The following is an 8,376-nucleotide window of genomic DNA, read 5'->3' on the forward strand; positions in this document are numbered from 1 at the left end:
ATATTAAAACGGTCTTTTTGCAATCCAGTTTTCACAGACACTAGTCCATATCGCGATTTGAATTAAGTGATTGACCAACATTTGATTTATGAATCCAAAAAACGACGAATTTACGTGGCATTTCGCTATAGTAGATTCGGTTTTTATGAATGGAGGACGACGCGATCCCGTCTGTGTTTTGGCGGAGGAGACTTAAACGCGCGACCATATTCTACAGTCTCTTCGGTATACATCCGCGTTAAACTATCAAGGTGAAAGTCATCATAGCTTGCGTAGTTTAGACCCAGCTCCCAACCCAAATTTGAGAATAGATTAACGGCGATATTTTTTTTATCGCGCGATAAGAGTTTCACGTTAACGCAGCACGTTAACGCCGATAACGGCCCACCACTAATATATATATATATATATATATATATATATATATATATATATATATATATATATATATACACACACACTTTTTACAAACTAGTTTTTTTTTTTTTTTTTTTTTTTTTTTTTTACACATCTCACAATCGTTTACAACCTCGAAAAACACAATATGGCCCCCCAATGGCCGATTTATTCAAAATTTCTCACAGACCTTTGGGGCCATGAGTCAAATAGGCCCACCAAGTTTCATTCCAATCGGCCTCCATTAACCTTAAATATTAGGTGCTCAAACATGATCAGCCAATGGCGGGCATGCTTTTTTGAGACACGCAAATGTCCTTCTAGACACTTGTGGCACTTTGGACCAAGACCATGCACAGCATTTTCATGTTGATATAACAAATGGCTGCGTAGGTATAGCCACTGTTATGTTTTTCCCCCACTTATAGCGCCACTAAATGGCCAAGCTCCGGTAATTTTTGTCCTATGACCTCAGATTAAGCTCTTAGATTAGTGTTCTGAGTTTAGCGGAGATATCTCATACCATTTAGAAGTTATAGGCATATTACTAAAAGCGGCCCTGCCTCTTTTGAAAGTTTTGGCATTACTTTGTGATGGTGAGTCGGAGGTTTTTTGTGATAATTATTGATATTCGCTCTCCAGAGAACTCTCGCTACATGCTTTAACCCCTAATTAAAGAAACTGCAATGGTATCCAGCTATTTCCATTAATTTTCCAGACATTCATGATAAAAAAAAAATAATTCTCTCCAACAAGACAGAAAACAGATATAAGTTCCCCTGTGAGGAAGAACACATTCAGCAATCAGTACTTGAGATGCTGCCATCCAAGAACAGACTGAGATGTCCTCTATAGAAATGTTCATCACTGTTTTAAGACCAAACCCTAAATGTAGGTTGACAAATTTGCCAAATATTTACATTTTGGTTAAAACGTTTTGGATCCCAGTTAAACATGTGTTGTGCCACCTGGTTATTAATAGTTAATACTCTAACCCCAATTATAGTGTTGGCGAATTAAAACCAATGATATTTAATTACACAAGACTCTGACAAACATAAACTGAAACAGTGGCTACATCACTTTGTGTCTGTACTTTATTATTTTGTCCATATGATCTGTTTGCACTGACAAACAATTCACTTGACATGAGTGTATCACATTAACCATGAATCTCTGCACTAAAAAATGCTTAATTTAATTTAATTTTTTTTAAACCAAATGCCGGGTTCAGCTTGTTGGGTCATTTTATTGTGTTATTTTTAATATCGTTTACCCAGGTGATGGGTAGTTTTTCTGTAACTAAGCTGCTGGGTTATTACCAATTGGGTTATTTTTTTCTACCCAAACCACTGGGTTGAGCCTGTCTCCGACGAACCAAGCTGCTGAGTTACAGTCGGAGCGCATGCGTTTTGTGTCTTCTACAGGAGAGAGCGATTTTCAGCGCCTCCTATTTGGTGCACTTCTTCAGCGAAATAAAGGTTTGTATACATTTGATTTCATTGATAAAGTTTTTATTGTGCTATGAGCATGAGATGTCAGTCAGCTGCGTCAGCATCAGTCATTTGGCGTGATGGAAACACCTTTTGACTTGCATAACATAAATTGATTTAATTTGTTGTAATACTGAATTGAATATAATTTGATGTGAAAATATATTCTCTAATCTCAGTACTGTTTGTTTATACGAGTGAAACACGAGGCGGCGATCTGAGGTTCCCGGCAAACAGCAGAATATCACCAGTTTAGATTTTGCAGACACAAAGGCATGAAAATTAGCACTATTTTGGTGAAAAGTGACAACAGAGAACGATTGAATACACTTAAATTAAAATGCTACTTTTAAGTGTTCCATTTATTATTCTAAAATGCGTGTAAAGAAAGTTTAAATGTATGTGATATTGTAAACTATGCTGTATGCACCCAAATAAATTAAATTTGTCTTATATTTTTGTCCATGGGTGTTCTTGCTTAACAATAAATGTTTATCTTTTAATTATTGATGTTGCCTCTATAATTCTGTGAGATTTTTCATTTCCAGCCCACTTTAAGCCAGTAATATATATTTTTGTAAACAATAGTTGAGTTAAATAAAACAACCCAGCATGTTGGATAAAAACATTTAACCCAAGCAGCAGGGCCAAAATAACCCAACATGTGTTCTGTCCAATGTTTACCCAGTGCTGGGTTGCCAAATAACCCAAGTTGGGTTGTTTTTAACCCAGCATCACTGTACTGATCTTAACCCCATTGTACAGTCAAACGAACCATGCCACCTCAGGACGTCTGTAACCACACAGTGGTATTTGCATTTGAGCATTTGGTTATTCGACTTATTCCAGTACATGTTTTTGTTGTTGTTGTTGTTGTTGTTTTTTGTTGTTGTGGGTCAGGTCAAATCAAATTCAGATTGTTTGTTTCTATACAGTGGATTGTGTTGATTCTATTTGACAGCATATTCAGGTTATACATTTTAGCAGTATACAGTACAATGCAAGTTAACGGTAATGGATCACGTCATACCGCATGTTTCTTTCCAGTAAATATGTCTTCCAACAAACATTTTTGTATGCATTTAAGATTTAAGAGTCACAGGAATGCAGGTGGGCGATAACCCAGTGTTGTTTCGATCGCGCTTGTGTCAATGTTGCCTGTGGCATTGAATCTCTAGCACCACAGAGATGTGTGAATGTGAGTTTAAAGTCTGAATAGAATCTTATTAGACAAAAAGACAACTCTCTATTGAGTTATCCTGTCCTCGCCAGCTGAAAGCCAAATAATAAACATATAGATGGTATAGACATGATCAGCATAGTCCAATTTACAAACAAAACGCTCAGGAGCCAGTTCTTTAATGAATAGTTTAAAAAGACTCAAAAATATTTATTTGAAATGGTCAGATAAAGCAGTGAATTAACATCAATAACACAGTATCAGCACTTTCGGTGAATGAAGCAAGTTATGCATATGAAAGGTTTGTAAAAGTTTGAAATGATGAACTAATGGACAATTCAAAATGTGAAATAAGTGCTAGATAAGTACAGTATCTATCTAGATGTTTATGTCAGTTTAAATAAAAACTAAATTTTGTCATAAAATTATTTAGGGTATTACACACCCCAGTCTCTATAAGATCAAGATCAAGATAAACTTTATTGTCCCGAAGGAAATTCATATTGGACACACACAGTACATTATAATCTGCCGTTTCATACAAATAACATATTACATTCATGTGATACATACATACAGTGGCCCATCACTAACCTCACTATATATAGTGAGCAACTAAGTTGCACCATACCCATTATATAACGCACCTTTAGTCACCGTAGTCATATGTAAATTACAAAAAAAAAAAAAAAATGTAATAATTAGGGTTAGGGTATAACACTCTGGTCTCTAGAAATGACTCAGCTCCCTCCTTCAGTGCAAGTCTATGAGATTTTTTGGACAGTTTTATTGTCTTCCAGGTGAGATTTTATCATCTGTTGGCCGCCCAATCACTGCACTTCTAGAGTCAGCAGGCTATTAATAAGCGCTACAACAGAACATCAAAACCTGAAATCAGATCTTGAAGCGAGCAGTGCTGGCTTGTCCTAACATGCCATTTTGTTGTTATTAATTTCATGGGTGCGCACATTTGAATCATTCAAATTAGTCCGCACATTTTTCAATCTCATGCACTAGTCCCCTTCCTGTGAATGGCTTTCTGTTTAGCTCTGATTCTACAGTCTCTAGCATTAAATCTAGTTTCCAAGGCCTCACCTTCACTGTGAAAAGGAGCAAATTAAAGTAATTCATACAAACTGAAAGGCACAGGGGTGGTAGCCGTCGCCTGGGATGCATATTCCCACTGAGAGAAAATGAACATGCCGTAAAACTAAGAAAAGTATCAGCCGTGGGGTGGTCAGACTAGATCAGTGGGTGTTTTTTATTTGCAGATTTGTTTTGACATGCATTCACAGCTCTACTAAACACCTCAGTTAAAATGTCACAAAGACAAGTTGATTTAAAAAAAGCCTGAGTTTAATTAGTGCTTGCTATTGCTCATACTGTACGCACTTAGTGGTTAGGATTTGAACAGCCCTGTGACTATTTCGGAGTTTTACAGTATTTTAGTCGTTTCACACTGTTTGGCCATCATAACTATTTAACTGTTAACCATATAGAGAAAGAGAGAGTGTCAATAGTACATTGTGATACCGGAGCTGAATAGTGAATTTAACAGCAAAAGACTGTAAAAAAGCTACAGCAAAATCCTGTTAAATGGTTAACATTATGTTCTCCTACTATATACGCTGGAAAACTGTATTGGACATTGCATGTAATTTTACAATAGTATACTGTTTTCAGAAGTGGAAAAGAACGTAAAATTTACGGTAAATAACCGTTAATTGTCATTCTGTGTTACATTTCAAATTTGAAGGTTTTTTGTTGAAATAACGCTTTCTTCTTAGTTTTTTTCTTATCAGTTTTGTACATTAGGGTTGTATGCAGTGCTTAATTTGAGCCGGATCCTGTTCCAGAAAATGTACAATTTTGTATTTTTGTGTTCCTGTGTTTGTTTTTAAAGATCCGGCATTCACAAGCGCATTAGATCGTGACAGTGCGTGCGTGCATACGAGACAGAGCAAGCGCTGGTTCATGTAGGTATATTTTGAGGTTATGTATTGGTCCTCAACTTATATTTGACTAATCAGCTTTCTTAAGTTCAAAATCGCTCTCATTGATTGGTGCTTTGTCCTTTCCGCTTTCTCCAAACGTGCAGTGCTTGCAAAACATATTTGTTTAGAGAGAGTGTAATAAGAGGACCAGAAATGATACCAAATCAAATGAAATATTATAAATATGTATAAACATTATAAACACTAGGCCTATAAGGAAACTAATCATTTAAATGTAACTGTATTCAAAACAGAACAAGAATGAAAACATATATAGCCTAAAGTGAAGAAACCAAAACAAAGCGAAACACAAATGGGCACAAATTCAAATGTTTTCATATTCGCAATGTATTTGAATCATATTATTTATAATGTATACTAGGCTTTGTACTTCACAGACCTTCGTATATCGACAGAAAAAAATCATCCTTCACATGAGCAAAAATGTGCTTGGCATAACAGCAGTGTGGACCAGTTATATAGGCTACAGACTATTTAACTTGCACGCTCACATTAAAAACACAACATTTGTGTCGGCGCAGATAGGCGTGTGGTTAGCGCGCCGACATATAGCGCTGGTGCGCTCCGGGCGTCCCGGGTTCGAGTCCCGACTCGAGGACCTTTCCCGATCCCTCCCCTAATCTCTCTCCCACTTCGCTTCCTGTCCTATCTGATCTTTCCTATCATAATAAAGGCAAAAGGCCAAAAAATAAATCTTTAAAAAAAAAAAAACACAACATTTGTGCTTTTGTAAAATAAAGCAAACAAACAGGATGCACGTTCTGTCATCTCGGCTTTCCGTTTCCTTTCCGTGAACTTGTTTAAAGCTCACATCTGTTTAAATCTGTTTATTTATCTGTCGGATATATTTCGCATATTTATACCTTTCAAATATAGACTATGATTGTATTTCATTTATATGACAACACATTTTATTTTTTAAATGTAACTTACATCGGTATAGGCTACATTTTGCTTCATCCTGCGACCTCTTTTTGACCCAGGGTTTGAAAACCTGTGCCCTAGACTGTAGTAAAGTTCAAGCAGAAACTTGTAAACAACGCTCTTATACAAGTAGTTGTGGCATCACTGAATGTTCTGGGAAAATTTAAGCTGTATTGTTAGAGTCAGTCACAGCACCTTTTAACTGCTGTTTTGGATCTGGCAATTATTCATTTACTAATTAAGCACTAGTTGTATGTTACATTCAATGATGGTAAAAAAATGTATTGCATTATTTCAGATGGGCTTTGGTTCACTTCAACAGGTTGTATATTATTATACTCCACCCGCGGAACGTTTTGCATTGAGTTATGTTTGACAGGAATGCTAAGGGGTTAATGAAGTTACAGTATTTAAATGTAAATTTAAGCTAAAACCATAAAAAAAAAGTCGCTACCGTATTTTTTACGGTAGAAAAAACACAGCTGCCATTTTTAATGCAATTTTAACAGATTTTGTTTTTTACAGTGTGGAGAATCACACCAGAACTGTGAAAACTAAAACAAAGCTGGGTATGTTTTATTTAGGGTATGTTTATGCAACAATGATGTCCAGAATGATGTATGCAACAAGGTTTTTGCTTTTTTGACAAGGTTTATGTTCAGTCAATAATGCTGTTAACATTGTCCCAGTTCACATGGATCCGCAGAAACGACTAAAAACTTTTGTATTATCCATGAAAGTCCAGTAGAAGATGATCTCACCAACCTGTCTGCGCCTTTAGATTGAAAATGTAATATGCATCACAGTTTTCACAAATTTGTGTTTTTTTATACAGAGACAGTAACAGTATTGTTTCCAAAAACTTGCACTATATGAAACCTGTTTTCAAAAGTTTGTGTTTTCAGGCTCCCAGAATGCCTTTGTCATGTAAATGAATAGCCAAAACGTAGAAAAAGTTTTCAGTTTTCAGTTGAAAATGGTGTTGTGTAAACACATCCTTAGAAGCTGTGTGCAATATGTGCAAAAAATAAAACAATGATTATTAACAAAAACAGTCTAGAATTATCGAGTACCAAAAAACAATAGTTCAGGCAAGCCCTGAGAACTCAAAGCACTACAGACATACAAATTAAAATCTTTAAAAATGTGTTTCATTTATTTAGTTTAGTTTAAGGGAAACTGTAGAAATGTTTGAAGAAAGAAAAGGACCTTTTCCTGCACCCCAAAGGGCCTACAGACACAATTTGCCCTACTTTTATTTAAAGGTGCTCAAAAAACAAGGAGGGAAAAATGCAGTGCAGCCAGTGTTTTCACAGTAAAACACAATGCAACAGAAAGAAGCGTCACATGATCGTGTTACCTTATCTCTGGAGTCTATTGGGACTAATGTCACATGTGCAGCTCTCTGAAGAGCTAGCATGGCTCGAGTCTAAATGAGCAGAGCGTGCTACAACCACAAACATCTGCTGGGCTCATTTACTGCTCCTCACCTCTAACAAACCATTTTCTAGAGTGCGCCACCAGTTCTCCCACTTGTTTTATCTGTAATCAACTTGCTCACAAGTCCACCAAATAAAAAAACAGTGTGGGAGAGACGAAAAATCAATGAACCTGGCTGATTTCATTGTCAAAGCGATGCAGTAAATACTCTTACCTTCAGTCTGTGAACTTTCCCTTAGCGCCCAGCTTGTGTAATTAATGAGAGAAGAGAGCCTGAAACACACACACAGAAAGAGAAACATTAAACAACACTGTCATCACTAGTAAACCTGGACAACTGTGTTCATTATGAAGGCGTCATTAGAACCATGCTTCAGATTAGTCGCTGCTAAGTGAGACAGCAAGGAGACTCGGAGGGGTGATGTTGCTTTACCTCAAATGTTTTCTGGCTAAAAGTGAGTTTTGAAACAGCAAGTATCAGTGTGTTCCAAACGGGATGAATCCGCCCCCGAAGGGCACTTCAGAGTGAGAACAATCATGGCCACCAATATTGAAGGGTCGTTCCAAACCGAAGCGCTCAAAACTGGCAACTTTAAAGGGCCCTTCTGAATCGAGCATTTTAAAGCTGCTACTGATGGACACTTTGCTCCCGTGATTCTTTGTGCAATTTAAATGTGTGACAAATCAACTGAAATTGTACGACGTGGGCACATTTATCAAAAACGAGGGAACGAATTGTTAAATTGTGGCCACCAATTAATTCCATCGTCAAATTGACCTGGAAAAGAGTTTATTTTTTCCTGAAAATACTAATTAACGTTATCGCATTGGACTCAAACTTCCTGACTTTTGTTCACACAGGGTACTTCTCATTTTTTTTTTTTTTTACATTTTTCGTTGTTTTTTGTGGGTTTTATTATTGATACTA

General features: G+C 36.5%; 1 protein-coding gene across 1 annotated transcript in view; it reads right to left on the reverse strand.

Moving 5' to 3' along the window:
• The window catches only part of LOC141293552 (bis(5'-adenosyl)-triphosphatase), a 327,189-nt gene extending 319,466 nt beyond the window's left edge, over positions 1-7,723 (reverse strand). The window contains exon 1 of the mRNA XM_073825574.1: positions 7,663-7,723. The gene's annotated coding sequence lies outside the window, so the exon portion shown is untranslated. The remainder of the gene's footprint in view (positions 1-7,662) is intronic.
• Between the last annotated feature and the right edge of the window lie 653 nt (positions 7,724-8,376).

Source organism: Garra rufa, chromosome 20 (genome assembly GCF_049309525.1).
Source record: "Garra rufa chromosome 20, GarRuf1.0, whole genome shotgun sequence".
In the NCBI taxonomy this organism is placed as follows: domain Eukaryota; kingdom Metazoa; phylum Chordata; class Actinopteri; order Cypriniformes; family Cyprinidae; genus Garra; species Garra rufa.